The following is a 17128-nucleotide window of genomic DNA, read 5'->3' on the forward strand; positions in this document are numbered from 1 at the left end:
GGCAGTTGCCATCGCTACCTCAATTCAGGAAGGACCTTAAGACCGGGGTCTTCGACTGAATCTTGAGGACCTACCCCACAGCGGCTTGAGACCCTATGGGTGAGTAGCGCTCTTTAAAAAATGTTGGTTGATTGATTGAAGGATTCAACTTATGCGAGTCACTGTTATGTGATCACCAAAAAGCAATGTATGAAGTTCAAGTTGTCATTCCTTAGCCACTAATGTAGTGGGGTGCATGGGGAGACCTGGAGATGAAGAGTATGCATCCAATGTTGCGATGTGTTTTTAGTATCACAGACGTCATTTACCACAACCAAATCTGTTTAGAATAGTTGTACTGCAGTGACTGCTTGGTTACTTTATTATCACTGTGACATTTGTGGTATGTGAGGTTCAGGTCACTGATAGAGACAGCTGCCCTGCTTCCTTAGATATTTAGCACCCGATTCACAAAGATAAAAATGGACCAAAAGTCTAACTTGGACTAACATTTTAACTTTACTACTTTTCAGTATTCACAAAGATATGTTATTACTAATAACTTTACTACTAGTAAGGTTACCACTAGTAAAGTTGCTAGTAGTAATGTTACTAGTAATAAAGTTACTAGAAGTAACTTACCATTCTGAATATCAAAACGTAGTAAAGTTAGACTTTTGGTCTAACTACCTTTGTGAATTGGTCCCTTAGACTTTAGAGTGAGCAGACCTTTGCCACCACAACATTCTGGCACCTCTTCGGTTCATTGCAAACCTGAGTTTCAGATGCTAATTAAAATGGGGTGCTACAGCCTATTGGCTGTGTCCCCACGTCCTATTTAAGAACCCTTTTAACTAGCCAATAGGAGTTGAATCGTGCATCAACACTTATTACTTGTGTTTCACCACTATTCAGTTCCTCCTTCTTTGTTCATCTTTTCTGATGTCTGAAACTTTAAATTCAAATAGCTATTTCAAGCTTTATTGCAATTCCTGTAATATATGATCCTAATTTACATTTAAAGATCACTTAATTCTATAGAGATGCCATTAAATCATGTTAATTATACAAGTCTTTAGCGTTCAGATTGAGTTGTTATGCCTTTTAAAATATACCCTTCGTAAGCAATACACAATGTTTCAAGTGGACTATTTCATGTTTGTTTTTCTCCCCACTGTGATCATTTCTTGTACAACCAATGTTAGAAAGTCAAAATTTCATTTTGATTCTGGTGCTCTGCAGTCACGTTCTCCTTTAAACACGTTCAGAAGACAATCCCAAAATGCTCATGAAACAATCCATATGTGTGTGTTTTTTGTAGTCCTGTCCACGCATTGCATGCATTCCATGAATAGGCAGCAAACCCCCTTTTAGCTCATGAACAGCTGCACAGCAGTAGCATGGCATAGCCTCTTTTTTAATCTATTCTTTGCAAACACGAGCCCCATATGGGAGCAGGCAGACAATATGCCATAAAGTGTGGATCGTCCAACAGAGCATTATCACTCATTATGTGGCTTGCCCATTTGAGAAGCAACATACTGACTGACAATCAAATCCTGCTGCTAATCTTTGTAAAATGTTTACATTTCTGCAAATAGGCTTTAGTATGTCAAAAAGAAATGTTTTCAAATAGGTCCACTTGAAGAAAGCAAATGACCTCTTTCTTATTTTGGGCATTGGAATTTCCCTCTGATTGAACTGTAGTTTGCCATTTGGGAAATTCCAAGGAAGTAAAATGATTAGACTATAATACAATTTCTGGCTTCTCAATTTATTGAACATCCGTGATTGGTAGAAATTATTTATACTGATGGAAGCCTCCATTAGTCCAAGTATAGTTTACCAGTAGTGGAACATAGGACATGGGAATACTACTTGGCGGTCATTAAATGCCACTATCATCACATGTTTGAATGGCAGCCAACCAGTTGTTTTTCTTGAGACACAACAACTGTTACATCGGGTTAGCCAAAGGCAGACACTTTTGGGCATATTATTTTATTTTGGTGGGTTTTTAAAGTGCTTTATACCACCACACAGCAGTTTCAGAGCTTTTAGTGGGATGGACCGCGTAAGTTGGAAATGATGCAGCACTCAAAAGGAAGCTGTCCATAGTGGGATCAACACAGCTCACGCTCTGCTTCTATTGTAGGTGATGTCACTGTAGGCCTTTTCCTTGAGCCAGCCTTGATGCTGTCTTTATAGGCGTTGGGCAATCTGCTTGCTGAAAGAGCCTTTTTTTTAAACTAAATTATTTTTACAATTTGGTCCCTCATGCACTGCATTTGAAATTCAATTTCTTTTGTTTTCTAGTTTCAGAGACAATAGTTCTTTGATTATAGTTTTCAAAAAAATCTTTTCTGATCTCCTCTGTCTGCATCCATGGTCTTTGAATCTAACTTACAAGGGTCCAGATTTTGGAATCTAGTATCTGCCTATTATTATTATAGTTATAGTTAGGGTTCTGTTCCAGTTATTGTATTTTATTGCATGCTTTATCAATGGAATCAGCAGGATTTTCTTAGCCGCTGCAACAGTGCTGTAATGTGGTCCAGTTAGCCAAAACCAAATATAAAATTCGTTTATAGAACTCTGATTCACTAAATAATTTATACTAATTTGTTCATCTTATTACTGAAGTAATTCTTTCTTACAATTTTCATTTTAGATTTCACACAGGTTCTATGCTTCTAATGCTTCAGGGTGTTTTTTGGCCATAACCTCTCACCTTGAATGCTACCAGCTAGTGTGGAAAGAGGTGATCCTCATAGGAGGTCCCCATTTATGACGGCGGGTTGTTTAGGTGTGACTAAGTAGGGCACAGGTTAATTGATCCATCTCCCTGAATGGCAGACTGAAACAATACGTTATATTTCTGAAATATGACAATAGTGATTCATTAACTATTTGACAGGGTGAGGAAGTATGACCTAATGTTTGAATATCTTTCAAATGGCACCCATATTATGTCACTTGAAAGAGCCGACCCTGTACGCCTCCTTTCATTCAGAAAATACGAGCACTATCAAGTGAATGCCCCAGCACACACTAGTTTGGAAAAAGGAAGAGTTTGAAAAAGACTCTACAACTTTATTTCCCTGTTTTCTTTGGTTTCAGTGGATACTGCTCTGATTGATCATTTGTGGTCGCGTGGCCGCCAGTTCACTGTTTGCAAGTCATTGGGTTCTTTCTGAAAGCTATATTTCATTTACTGAGCCCCTAAACCAACATTTGGGATTTCCAGAACCAACCTGTCTGGAAAAATTGAAGAGTTTGCAGTGCACATTACAGGTTTCAATTTACTGGTTTAACAGGAGTCCCTGATTGCTTCAATTACTAAACAGAATTCTCATGGCTTACCTTTGTGTCTTGTCACCAACTGCCCCAGGGCATGCAGTCCTAGAATCTCAGTAAAGGACTAAAGCACCTAAGGCCAAGTCATGTAGCAGCTATTCAATTTGCTGCAAGCTGGACCCCCTGCATTCCAGACAGAATGAACGTAACCATATTGCTTGCTTCTAACCACCACACTCCCAAACTCGACACAGATTCAGCCACAGAAAACCAATGAGCATCTCTCAAATGCACACCATTCATATTCCACATCAACACCTCTGATGTGTTCCATACTAGTGCCAACCCCCTCACCTTTTCAAATTTGCTTATGCTCACTCTACATGCAAGCACAAATATGACGTGGGTAACACCATCTCATACAATGACATCAGTGCTCTTGTTATAATTAATCTCTGGCTCACCCATGTCTGGATTCACCTTTGATGAGCTAATTTCTAATAGTTTCAGCATCATCCACCAGTCTACACACAAATGATGGCAGCCTCATATCATGCACAAAGCCGCTCTTTGTTTCCCATCCCCACTTCTCACACCTTCACTGTTGAATGTCAGTCAACATGTTTCTCACCCACTCTCTATCATGTTTTATCTCATCTGATTTCCTTTTGCCTATGACACAAATCTTCTTGATCACTTCTCAAGCCTCACCGTCTTAACACTGACCTTTCCAATGCCTCATAGAGCATACCAGAATTACCCAACAATGTACCCCAATGCCGCACTCCTTCCAGCTTCTCTTTAAACATTGCCTAGAGAGGGTCCTAACAGCCTTCATGAGAGCCTCATATGACTCAGGCATACTACCTTCCTCCCTACAAACTCACTCCCACCAAATGCTATTCCTCTCTGTTCGTAAATCACCAATGCCTCATCCACACTGGTTTCTTATCTACCTTCATCTATGTTGCAATACAGAAACTGCCACAGTCCAAGTGGATGATGCCCTGAAGATCACAGTGCAATGTGATGCATGTGTCATTTCAATCTTGCTAACAAACTATACACAACAAATGCTACACCATTGAATGTGTCCATTTCCTACCTTCACATCCTGATCGGCACCCACTTCAAAATCAGCAGTGTACAGTGGGTCAACATGTAGACTGAAAGACCCAGGTCACACGTTCAGCAAGCATTAACAATTCTCACCTCCGCTGCAAATTAATGTCTTGGTTGTACCCTTTTAGTGAAATTCTCCTGAACCTATGGAACGATACTCCTTCTCTGCCACCTCTTATGCCTTTGAAACCTAACCCACCTCACTGAAAAATAGAGAGGACCTGAATGCCTCCTGCAGATCGTAAACTGGCATCTTTGACCTGCTGAGTCTTAAAAACGTTGCACTGTGAATCCAAATCGGGGGTCATAAATATCACCACCAACCTTTCCTTCTAAAGCTTGGCCACAATCCTCAGAATCAATCCTATAGGTGGAATATGTTCCACAATCCTTTCTTCCAGGGCATGAGTACATTTATCACACCACGAGCCAGAAAGTTTGAGTCCCTCGGAAGGAATTTCAGGGCCACTTTATTGTAGCTTGTGGCAAATAGGTCCATGATGGGTCAACTGAACCTCTTGCACAGTGGCCTGAAAACCACTACTGAAATGCAAAGTTCCATAGAGGTCGGTAATACTTATTTAAGTTGATCAGCCCCCAGTTTTGTCACACTTCTGATGTGTACCATTGTAAAGACTATTGGGTTTCCTTCTCTCAGAAGTGTTATGTATGGACACTTTATACTCCCTTGATCATTTACAATAGTTTTGCAAACTGTGTTTTGGAGCTGTGCCCTACACCTGTTAACATCTCATTTACTTGTGGTCTGTGGCTGTCCAATGGTTTCTGTAGCTGATACAAAGAGTGTGCCTCTGAATTATATCATTGCATAATGTTTGACCTGTATTTACAACACTTTTGTCTATGGCCTAGCTGGGATGGAGAATGTTACCTAATGCCATGTAAGGTAGAGTGTAACTATCCTGATAGCATGTGGACCTTGTACAAACTGAGGAGCAGCACAGGAGACTGGCAACAACCAACACAAGGACGTTGCCATAGGTGTGCCCTATTCTTATAGCTATTGCTTTCTGATTACACCAGATATATAAACAAAACGAACAGGAGTTTCGGAGCAATAATTTCCCACAAATAGTAATGCACACGTTTAGTGGGACATACTTCTGTAGCATATTGAACCATACGTTCTTACAGAAGCTGTTCAAATGCATTTTTTAAAAGTGATACTAGTAGTCCAGAGAAATTATGGTCCCCGCTTGCCAGTTCTAACCCACGAGCTTTAGATGGGTTGTCGGTCACAAGTTTCATAAATGTTTTCCATTTTATGAGATGAGAGGTGGATGTTTTTAGGGGTCATCATAGGCCCTAACTGTTGAGGGCAGTGATGCATCCACTAAATGGACAATTAGATCTTTCTCAAACCTCTGTGATATGGCCAGGCGAGAATGTAAAGTAAGTTAAGCTCTAAGAAGGGTGAGGAATTTGACATGTTCAACATGTTCAAGATTGGTGGGCCATAGTTCTGGAGAAAAAAATCCTAACTAGGGTAAAACAAATAAGAGCACTTATCTCGAGTGGCTTCTCGTTTACTAGTCTGCCTCCACCGGTCATTGAAACCCCACTGCATTTTATCTCGTAGGATATCTTTATTGGAGAACAAAAGGTAAAGGTGTTGATTGAACCTAACATAATGGAGCTTTTCTTCTGGTGTCCAGCACCTCAGGTCCAACCTAAACCTCTCCAAGAGGATGGTTGCCATTAGTTATTCCTCAGCAGAATGTCTCGCAAACAAGGAATGTAATGAGAAAGAGACAATAAAGCGGTAACTCAAAGACACTTAACCTTTAATAAAAAGTAATTCTTCATATTTATGCAAATGCCCACTTCTTACATAGTTTGCAAAACCAGTGTTGAGTAGGAGATACAAAAAGCTAACAAGAAATGGCACCTATGGGTCTTCTAGATCGCAGATCTTTATCTCTGTCAAAATCAGACTTGCACCTGGTCAATAGGCTTACAGAAGCAATGCACGTACGTTGTTTGAAAATAAAAGTTCTATCCTGTGAAAATATGGTCCCTACTTGCCATTTCTAATCTGTGAGCTTCACCTGGGTTGTTGGTTGCAAGTCTCATTAATGTTTTCCATTGTACGAGACAAGAAGTGGGTGTTGTTAGGGGTGTGCAAAATGTCTGTAATTTCCTTTTGTGAAATTATTCAAAATTTCAGAAATGTATGCGAAAAGCAAATCTGGCATTTTGTGCTACATTTTAGTGTGACTGCATCCTCAAATCATTTTTCGACATGAGGGGTATAGTTCACTCTAAAACACAGCACATAAACACAAGGAGTGCGACAAGAGTAGCACATGTTTAATCTGGCTGTGTTGTTTCTGTCCTCCAACGGAGGATTTTTACCTGAGTGAACTCCTAATTATGCTGTCATAATGATGTAGTTTCACAGAATTTTCATAAAGAGCATAATGAGGGAAGCTCGAAATTAAGCAAATTTTGCTGGCATTATTGAAATTTGAGCAGGCGTATATGTTACATGGACCCACTAAAAGGATGATTAGAACTTTTGTCAATCCTATGACTCCTTTAGTTGCCCAATGGAGTTAGCTATGTGAAATGGCCAGGTGAGAATGTGATGTGATGTATGTCTATGCAGAGTAAGGATTCGACAGTTTCAAAAGATTGGTGGGCCATAGTTCTAGATAAAAATCCTAATTCGGTAAAATAAATAAGAATGATCTTATCTGGAGTTGTTTTTCGTTTACTACTCCGCCTCCACTGGTCCTTGAAACACCTCTGCTCTTCATCCTCTAGAATCTCTTTATTGGAGAAGACAAAGTAAATGTTTTGATGAACCTTTCCTTAATGGGCTTTCCTTCATGTGTGCAGGGCCTCCCTAGGTCCAACCTAGACTTATCAATACATCTTAAAATGTAAACTCTAGCTCTTACGCAGAAGAAAGATGCATGCCACTTTCAGTCATACATTGTTTTTGAGACATGAATCTGATATATTTTTTCTTATGTTATACCGTTACAGGGAACCACATATACGGCATGCTTTGATATTCTAACTCTCTTTGTGAATTTACAGATTTAAGAGGCAGGGGAGTGGATTCCTTTTCCACATGCATCTTTACGGCAAACTTGTTGTAACATGCAATACCAGTATTTCCACTATAAAAAAGAGAAAATCTCAACTCTCCCTAAATCAAGTAAACGTGTTAGATTTCCAAAACGAAGTCCACATATGGGGATCTGTTGTTTTCAATAGACTTGCCTATTCCCTTTTACTGCCTCTTTTCCATTTCCTCCAACTAAAATGATCAAACATCAAGAGCTTGGCCTGCTGCACCAGTGTGATGCTGATGTGTCAGACATGCCTGGATGAATTACTTCAAAGTAATCTCTGGGCTTCCCTCTGTGACATATGTACTAAAGAAGATGGAGACATTCAGGGCACGCTCGTCTATATAATTCCCCTTTTACAGTACTGTCGTCTCAAAGAGTTGCTGAGGTGCACTTTCAAATTCTCAGATGTCCTATGATGTATAAATCATGTGTTGAACTGTTTTGAAAGGGACACGTGCATTTCGGTTCTTCCAATGTTCACCTCCACACAGGTCAGAATTTGAAAACTAACTATAACGTGTTTGGACTAATATAACCAGAAAACATTAGCACGTTTTAGAGGTGAAGTTTTGGATAAAATAAAAAATAATAAGAACGTGTATTGAAAAGAAGTACCGTTTGATATGGATGCACGACCTGCTTTCACGGTGCCTGGTTTTAAATTTCACTGAATTTCTTTGAAGTAGTGATTAGTTTCTAATCACCACTGGTATCAGGCGTTCATATTAGTGCATTTCTTCAGCGTGTACTAGCTAATACCTCAGCCGAGTATTTTTTCAACTTAATTGCGAATTGCTGTGTATGACATCCTGAGCAGCCCACGACATTGTTTTGTCTATTTAAATCCATCGACTGTGTCTTTTCGTAATCACTGACTCGACTGTTTTTTAAAGGTCTTAAAATTTTGTGTCCTTTTAATTTTTCTTCATATCCCAGACTTGTCATCTATAATTCACATTTTGAGGGGGTGAAATAATAGTTTGTGTAAAAGGAGCTGAATCGATGTACTTGGTGCTGCAATCAGGAGTCACTTTGACCGTCCGGGAAATAGCATGTCTGTAAAATGAAGCCTTAAGGCCATTCATGACCCATTGTGATACCAAAAGCCATGCCCAAGATGTCCTAATAGAAGGGCTCAAAAACCTATTGCCCGTGGATGTTGCACGAGGAAATGCCAAGCATCTAGTACCAAAGTACTTACGGGGTTTTTACTTGTCCTAGTGTGGACTGCCTGATTCTAAGCTTCCCGTCATTCCTGTAACCATGTTTCTCCCAAAGTTTTTTTCTTAACGTGGTCCTTGAAGGAGAAAGTTGTTTTTGTTAAAGCTAAGAGACTGGGCACAGAGGAGAAAGCTAGGTGAGAAACTTTCAAGGTTCATGTTGCCATGCCAGGCCTGAATCTTTATTTGGACGATGCACAGCTGGAAAAAATAAATGATGTATTTTATTAGGTTAACAATAAAAACTCATTACATATTCTTTGAGAGTAATATATTAAAAATGCCATATGCATAAGTTGAGCAGTCTTACGATAGAAGAGCTTTGCACTATTTGCTCCAAAAAAGGTGGTCAAGTAATGCAGCATGGAATAGGATGGACATAGGGGAGCATTACAATTGAGGTGCATAGTGCCAGGAGCGGCCTTAAGTGATCTCAGAAGAAGCCTACTAGCCTGAAAATGGAGCACCTAAGATGGTGTCTTGTGCTGGACAATGAAAAGTCGAGAGTGATTCTCTATATTTAAAGTGGCCCGGTCGAGGATCACATTTGTTTTGTTGATATGTTAGTGTTCGCACGTTGGCAGTGCTTACAGAAACATAATTTACATGTTTTATTGTATTCAGCCCAAGGGTGATGGTGAGTACAGGAGGAATATTATGGAGATGTTGGGAGCTCTGGAAAACAAGTTAAAGCTAAACCCAAATCACCAAAACAGAAAGTCCGTGTCCTGCATGACAAAAAACTATGTTGGTTTTGTTAGCGCATCTGACCTTAATAAGTAAACTTACAAGGGGACGCGAGTAGGCAGATGAACCTTTTGACCCGCAATTAAAATGTGCTCACCATATCTTCAGTACATGCAGCTCAATAATCAATAATTAATCAATAACATCAATAATCAATGATAATCAATAGCATTAGTAATCAATGGAGCAGTAATTGTCACACACCATGAATTCTCAGTCATGAATAACCATATCTTTAGTAAAAGTTAGAATATTTATTTCCCTATAATAACAATCATAAGGTCATGTAAATTAATCTCAAAATCAAATGATAAACATACAGAAAGAACACTGGCAGTCCAATGCAATGAAAGAAACGTAATCTAATCAAAGCTTGAACCACTACACATTCTAAAGTTACAGTGCAAATTAACAGCAAGAACAATTGCACAAACAATATCACATACATTTAGATTCCGCAAAGAAAAGGCATCAAACAGTATTCCTTATAGCAGACTTTCTTTAGTAAGGAATCCTAAACTAACACCAGATTAGCATCAGCATGTTGGGCTTCATGCAAAACAATTTAGTAAATACAAATTTGGAAAACATCTAACTATGGCTCTATCAAAACAGCGCTGTTGGTACCTAGAAAGAAAAAGAAAGAAAAAGCAAACATACATTGCAAGTCACGTTTAGTATTTCCTATACCTCTCCTCAATTGGATCGGCAAGCTAAGATAGTCTTCGTCAGCAGGACATCAGTTCGGTCAGCAGGGCATCAGGATTTAGCATCAAAGTTCAGAAAATGCAAAGTAAAGTTAAGCACGTCTGTGCTCAAGAAAATAACACCCTTTCGGCCAGAAAGAAAACAGGTAAAAGTTCCCTCTTCCCTCGGTGCAGTTTGGCTAAGTTAGATTCCCCAGAACTACTTCCAAAGTCCCTATTGGTCAAGGGATCGCATGTTCACACTTTGTCCAATAAAGCTAAAACTTCAAATCTATGAATTCTGCCAGCTCTCTGTTCACATATCGTTGATTGGCATCTTTTGTAATGTCCTCATCATCCGGCTCATCAGGTAACAATATTGTTGCAGCTTATACTCCAGTCAGTGTCTTCATTGTTCTCCTCTTGAGAAAGTCAGTCTTACACATATTACACTCATAATGTTACATTTTGCAAGAGCAGCATCTTCTAGCAGTCGGTTCTCATGAGAAAGACTTTTAGCTATGAGCACATTTAGACAGCACAGTAGAAAATCACAGTTTAATTCTCTGAACAGCCATTTTATTAAACGTTAAGAAGTACAGCTTAACATGAGGCCGTGCAACTAGGCCAAGACCTCCGCTAAATTAAGGCTTACTATTAATAAAGCTAAAAACATATTGCATAACTCTTAATATGACATATTACTACATCAATCAAAGATATGCTCAACATTTCATATTAATAAGCCTTTAATAAGTACACTTCATGAATATTGACGGTCACTCATCTTGATCACATTTTCAAATGTGTGCATTATTTTTCTGTTATTACTTCTATGCAAATCCATTACTCATAATACATGAACACTCATTAATATTTTTATTAAAACACCCGCACTAGCAGTTTTTTGTGATTTACAGGCAGTCTTTGTATTAGAAGTTTTCAGCTGTTAATGATATATATTTCCTAAATCTTTTCTTCGACTTGTGTGTCTTAACCTAATCGGTCCAGGTAGTGCCATGAAAGAGCTTCAAGAACATGAGCAGGTATCCTAAAGTGGTTTGTTTACATGCAGGTGATGATCTGCAAGTGTGTATACCATAGTATTAATGGAATCCTTCTGCCACCTTTATGTAAGGTGTAATCTACCACTTAAAAAGATGTCTGTATGCTAAAGTTAATAAAAGGTCGCTGCGGTCCTCACTTCGATTATTGCTTCCTGAACATTAAGTGCATTGTGAATATTGGCCTTAATGGCAATGTATCCTTTTGGACACTTTAGTATCATGGGTTAAGGTGTCAACTGTTTCAGCTGTTGCCAGAACGAAGGTTCTTCTCTCCTTAGATGTTTGGGGATGGGGATGGGGGGTGGTAAGTATAGTTTTGGGGGTGGTAAGAATAGTTTTGGGTGCACATCAGTTAAGAGGTGTCACTCGTCTAAGTACCACTGATAATTCTAAATATTCTTCTAATTTCACATTTTACATAACATTCAGCTGGTTTAGGTGTGAGCTTTGTCTGATCACAGTTTTTATTCTGACTGATTGAAACACGTACGTAGTTATTAAATGTATTTTATTCATGAAGTTTCATATACTACACACAAGCATTTCGATTTAAACAGTGGGGACTGCTTGGACCGGTGTAGACTAAATCCAGCATTGTAAGAGTACATTTAGAATTCCAAAGATTCAAGGGGAAGGTAGAGATCAGGTAATCGACATAAAAGAAATCATAGTCTGTCCAGAAAGTTTGTTTCGAACATTTCTCTGAACTCACCTAGTAACTAAAAGGCAGGCACTCAATCAAAACAGAATGAGTGATGCTTTAAGTTGTCTCTTGAAAGAAACAAAGGAGAGCTCGTACCTATGCTGGGAGGGATGAAGTTCCAAAATCTTTTGAACTAAGTTAACCTGACAGCCTGTTCTGTCCATGCTTTGTCCACCAAATATTTGACATCTGAGCTTCCACTCTGAGGTACATCTCAAAAGCTGCTGAGAGGTGGAGCATTTCCCTAGATATTTCATTCAATGTACACTCACTGTTTTTATCACGTTGTCTTGACTCCAGATTCAGGTTCTTTTGAGATAATCCCTATCATGTTTGATTGCACTACTGTGTCCATTTGGGATGTGACCTTGTTGGCAAAATTCCCATGAAGTCGTCTGATGACAATAGTTAGTGGTGCCCTGCTTATGGCAAATGACGTGATGATTCGAGTTCAGATTTTCTGCAGGCCTGATCCTGTAGATGAGCGATTTCCAGTTTTCAAGGTTTTCACTTGGCAGGAAAAATTCTCTTGCTTTCCCTTTTTGACTGTATCTGTGGAAACTAGGTTTTGTTTTGCATTTTCTTATTGCATCCACACACCACTGCTTTCAGCTGTGCTCTGAGAGGATTTTGCATCCTAGCTACTGACATTAAGAGCAAATGTAATCTTATCTGGGTTAAGCTTAAGATAAAAATGGCCTTTCCTGGGGCTTTGGGTCACACCAACTGATAAAACGTTGAGGAATAGTTTGGTTTCAATTAGATATTGTTAAAGGTAAAAGAAAATCCTGGCCCAGCAGCACCCCTATATTGGTCCTTCTAGAGTGTGGCCACTATGGGGCGTGTTTCAAGTATTGAATTGGAATGCAGTCCCAATATATTTTCTGAGAGCTTTCTTTTAACTTTAAACTATACTGTTTTACGTGCTATCAAAGCAATACATATAGTTTACATGCTATAACTTGCCTTTTTAAAATATATTTATGACCTAAATGGGACACAGTTTGCTATAACTTTCAAACCCTTTCAGTTCATTCTTTAGTTGCATTTATCATTCTTCCTCCGGAATTATTTATATGTCTCGTACCTGATGCGTTCAGTGCAGTTACAACATTAATACCATTTTAGGCAGTTGCCTTAGAGTGGCACTACATTTAGCTGCAAGAGAGTATGATAATGCAATAAATGACATGAAAAGTATTTTGTTGCTAGGGGAAAGGGGGTGAGCTTATGTTGAAATACAATCTTCTCTGGTACTTCAAAATTCATTGCACCAGAGCTAGGTGTTTTGGCTGTTACTGCCCAGTCCCATCAGTCTTGATTTTATGCTATTCTTCATCAGAATAAAATATTCTGTTTATTTCACAACATTTTGCGCTTAATACTTACTCCATTCTTTAACAATGTTACTTATTTCCAAAGCACCATAGTGCTCCAAGGATGCACGTGCACTATACAAAACCGTTCAATAAAAAACTGTGCACTTATAATTTATATAGTGTCTCTAAAAATATTTATCATCTGTCTTGGGTGAACGTTAGGGCATTCTTTAGCTATTTTTTTTTATAACTGAGCAGTGTTCTTCTTCCCCTGGACTATTCCTGCCTGTAAAAAAATACTCCTTCTGTTACTGCCGATGAATCACTTCACTAGAAAAGCTGCCCCTCAGTCTTAAGCTACACTATTTACTTTTCCTGTCTGAATGCAAAGAAACTTTGATGCCTGCTGCATTTAATTTTAAGACTATTTTCACTCGGCCATTTAAAGAGATAGATAGCGTGAAGTGCTTGCATTTAAAAAAAAAAAATCCTCCCTTATTGCAGAAGCTCTTTTTAATTTAATTTTTGTCATTTTCTAGAGTCAAATTTGAGAGCACCGCCAAGGTTGGTGCCACCTAACGCATTTTATCATCGTAACACCAAATGATAATGCCATGATGTAATATTGCACTCTAATGTTCCACATCTGTCTGTCTTTAATAATTCTGCCCTGCTGTGGTTGCTAGGCCTACATAGGACTAGACTTTCTCACTGAAGACAGATGTGAGATGAGAATACATTTGCACATCCGCTTTTATGGTATCAAAAATACAGAGGGTGTTGCTCTAGCCTGGATTTGGTTTATTTTTGAAGAGGACCAAATTGGGGATACAATTCTGTTTGATGAAATAATATTGTGATTCAATGTGGTTGAAGGATTAACCAACAGGCTATTTTATATGTTTTTTAAGAAGATTTTTTCTGGAATGGTTTATTGGGAAATCTATTACTTTTCATTCTTTACTAAAACACGAGCACTTTATTTCATTTGCACTTGTATCTATTCTAATTTTCTTTTGTTGTGATATGATTGGGGACTTTATAAATTGCGTATATATGAAAAGAATATATATTTGGTATTTGTAATAAATTATGTCTTTGGAATAAGTGAAAGGTAATGGTGTGTGTGTATATATGAGGAGTGAGGGGTTTGGAGTTATACATTTTTTGCTCCCAGGGGTCTTTGTTGTATTTAGAAGTCACAAACATGCACAACAAAATGGTACACAGTGGTCTACTGATCATAATTTGTTTTTGTCTTCTTCTGTCACTTTTTGTGGATTTCCGTATCTTGATCATAATCTTATATATTTAAGTAATCTTCACATTTTACAAAGGCAGGAAAGGCTAGCTGGCCCTGTCAATCCAATGAATGGTAAAATATAACCTGCGTACATGCAGCTAATATGGATGAGACATATTTAATTGCGGCTATTTCAATCAGTCAATCAATCAGTCAATCATGGGGTCTGATATAGCGCAAGCTTGTCACCCAGGGGCAGTCTCTAGGTGCTAGGAGAGTGCTGCTGGCATCATATGGCTAGTGCTGGCGGTCGAAGAGCCAGGTCTTGAGCTGCTTTCTGAAGTCCTTCAGGGAAGGAGAGGTGCGCAGGTAGAGGGGGAGATCGTTCCAGTATCTGGCGGCGAAGTGGGAGAAGGAGCGATCTGTGTAGCGTTTGAGGCAAGTACCCGGGACATGGCGAGGGAGGCTGAGCGAGTGCTCAGGTTGGTTGATGGAAAGTGAGGCGGTTGTTGAGGTAGGCGGATCTGGCATTGTGGAGGGCCTTGTACATGTGTGTGAGGAGATTGAAGAGGCATCTTTGCTGGATAGGAGGTGGGGGGTGATGCAGGGTCTTCTGGGGAGGTCAAGGACGAGTCTTGTTGCTGTGTTCTGGATGATCTGGAGGTGGTTCATGAGGTGTTTTGGGGTTCTGGCATAGAGCACGTTGCGGTAGTCGAGTTGGCTGGAGATGAGGGCCCAAGTGACTGATGGAGATGGGTATCCATTGGAAGATCTTGTGAAGCATGCATAGGATGTGAAAGCAGGCAGAAGAGACAGTGTTGATCTCTTGCTTCATTGTCAGTTAGGTGTCTAGGATGATCCCGAGGTTGCATGTGTGGTTGGAAGGTGTGGGTGGGGACCAAGGGCAGTGGGCCACCACGTGTCGTCCCTGGTGGAGGGCTAGTTCCCAAAGATGAGGATTTCCATTTTGTCAGAATTTAGCTTGAGGCAGTTGGCCCTCATGCAGGTGGTGATGTCGGCCAAAGTGTTTTGGACGTTAGTTTGTGTGGTGGTGGTGCCATCTGTGAGGGATAGGGCGAGCTGGGTGTCCTCAGCGTGAGACACAATGTTGAGTCCGTGGATGCGTGCAATGTCTGCCATTGGAGTCATGTAGTTATCAAAGAGGGTGGGGCTGAGGGAGGAGCCCTGGGAGACACCACAAATGATGTATATGGGTGTGGAGACGTACGAAGGTAGGAGGATCCTCTTGGCTCAGATGGAGAGGAAAGAGGAGATCCAGTTGAGTATGTTGTCTTGGATGCCTAATATGTGGAGTCTGGTAATATCAGTGTGGCATGAGACGGTGTCGGAGGCATCTGATAAGTTGAGGAGGATGGGGGCCGCTGTTGCCTCTAGGTCGAGGAGGCACCTAATGTCATCGGTAGCTGTGATCGAGGCGGTTTCGGTGCTGTGATTGGTCTGGAAGCTGGATTGGGATGGGTCGAGAATGTTGTTGTCTCCGAGGTAGTCCATAAGATGGCAGATAATGGTTCTTAATTCCATTTATGTTGCTTATTTTAATTGGTGGGCAACAAGCCTAGGAATAAAATTATATTATACCAGGTAAGATTATGAACTTCATATACAACACCACAGTTTTAGACAATGTCAATGACCAGCTCCAAAGATATTTCATCTAGTTGGTTGTCACTCCCAGTTGCACCCATCACCCTCCCTATCCCCAACCCTCCAACCCCTGGAATAACTGCCAAACAAGTGATACTGCCCTTACTGGGACAGAGCAAGAAATTCACTTCATTTTTCTCACTGTGCACTGAATGATCGCATATTGTGTCTGCTGTCTATGTGCATTGTTCAAGGTGGAACACCAGATTCTATCCTGAAATGGAGGAGCTGTCCCTCCGGGTTTAGTAAATGTCAGAACTCCATTCATAGGACACCGGCAAGCAGGAGTTACTGGACCCAACTTTGGAGGTTGAGACCTTTTAGTCCTGACATCCCAAGGCCCGACCTATAATGAATCTTAAGCAACTGGGCCATGTACCCCTCCAGCACTTGACTCTCAGTGATAGCGCAGGACAAGCAGTCAAAGGCTTTTCTGGGAGGGGGAGTCGTAGACATGGGTGTGAACACAGGCTCACCTCTAAAGATAAGCTGAGCAGCAGCAATACATTTTGGTCAAGTCAAATACTTGCTTTTATGAAAAAATAAGTTTTTATATAGAAACATAGAGTAAAATGTGACATTCATAAACAATACACACATTCCTTCTGAGGGAAGGGCTCTAGTGCTCTAGAGATGGGTCCCTGCATCTCACTCCCCCTCTCTCTAGCAGTAGTGGTTATTCCCCATTCACAACAGGTGACATTCAGGTTAAGTCCAACTAGCAGCCTGAGTCTCAGGAGTCCCACTTGGACTTTTTATTAACGTCAAAAGTGTTCCAGCGCGGAAGTGCTATACAGCAGGAAAGTTCCCCTGTGGTATCGCAAAATGGACCCCACCATCTTCCATGTTTTGGACTATTCACAGACACACATATAACCAGCACATGCATCTAATATACATTGCACAGCACTACATCCTTCAGGTATTGTACCATTCACAGGCACACATACACCCAGCACATGCATATAACTTAAAG

At 40.0% G+C, this 17128-nt stretch overlaps 1 protein-coding gene across 1 annotated transcript in view; it reads left to right on the top strand.

The window, feature by feature from the left end:
- COL24A1 (collagen type XXIV alpha 1 chain) overlaps positions 1–17128 on the top strand; it is a 713151-nt gene that overhangs the window by 265213 nt on the left and 430810 nt on the right. The gene's annotated exons all lie outside the window — the stretch shown is intronic.

This window comes from Pleurodeles waltl, chromosome 4_2 (assembly GCF_031143425.1).
Source record: "Pleurodeles waltl isolate 20211129_DDA chromosome 4_2, aPleWal1.hap1.20221129, whole genome shotgun sequence".
NCBI classification, from domain to species: Eukaryota; Metazoa; Chordata; class Amphibia; order Caudata; family Salamandridae; genus Pleurodeles; species Pleurodeles waltl.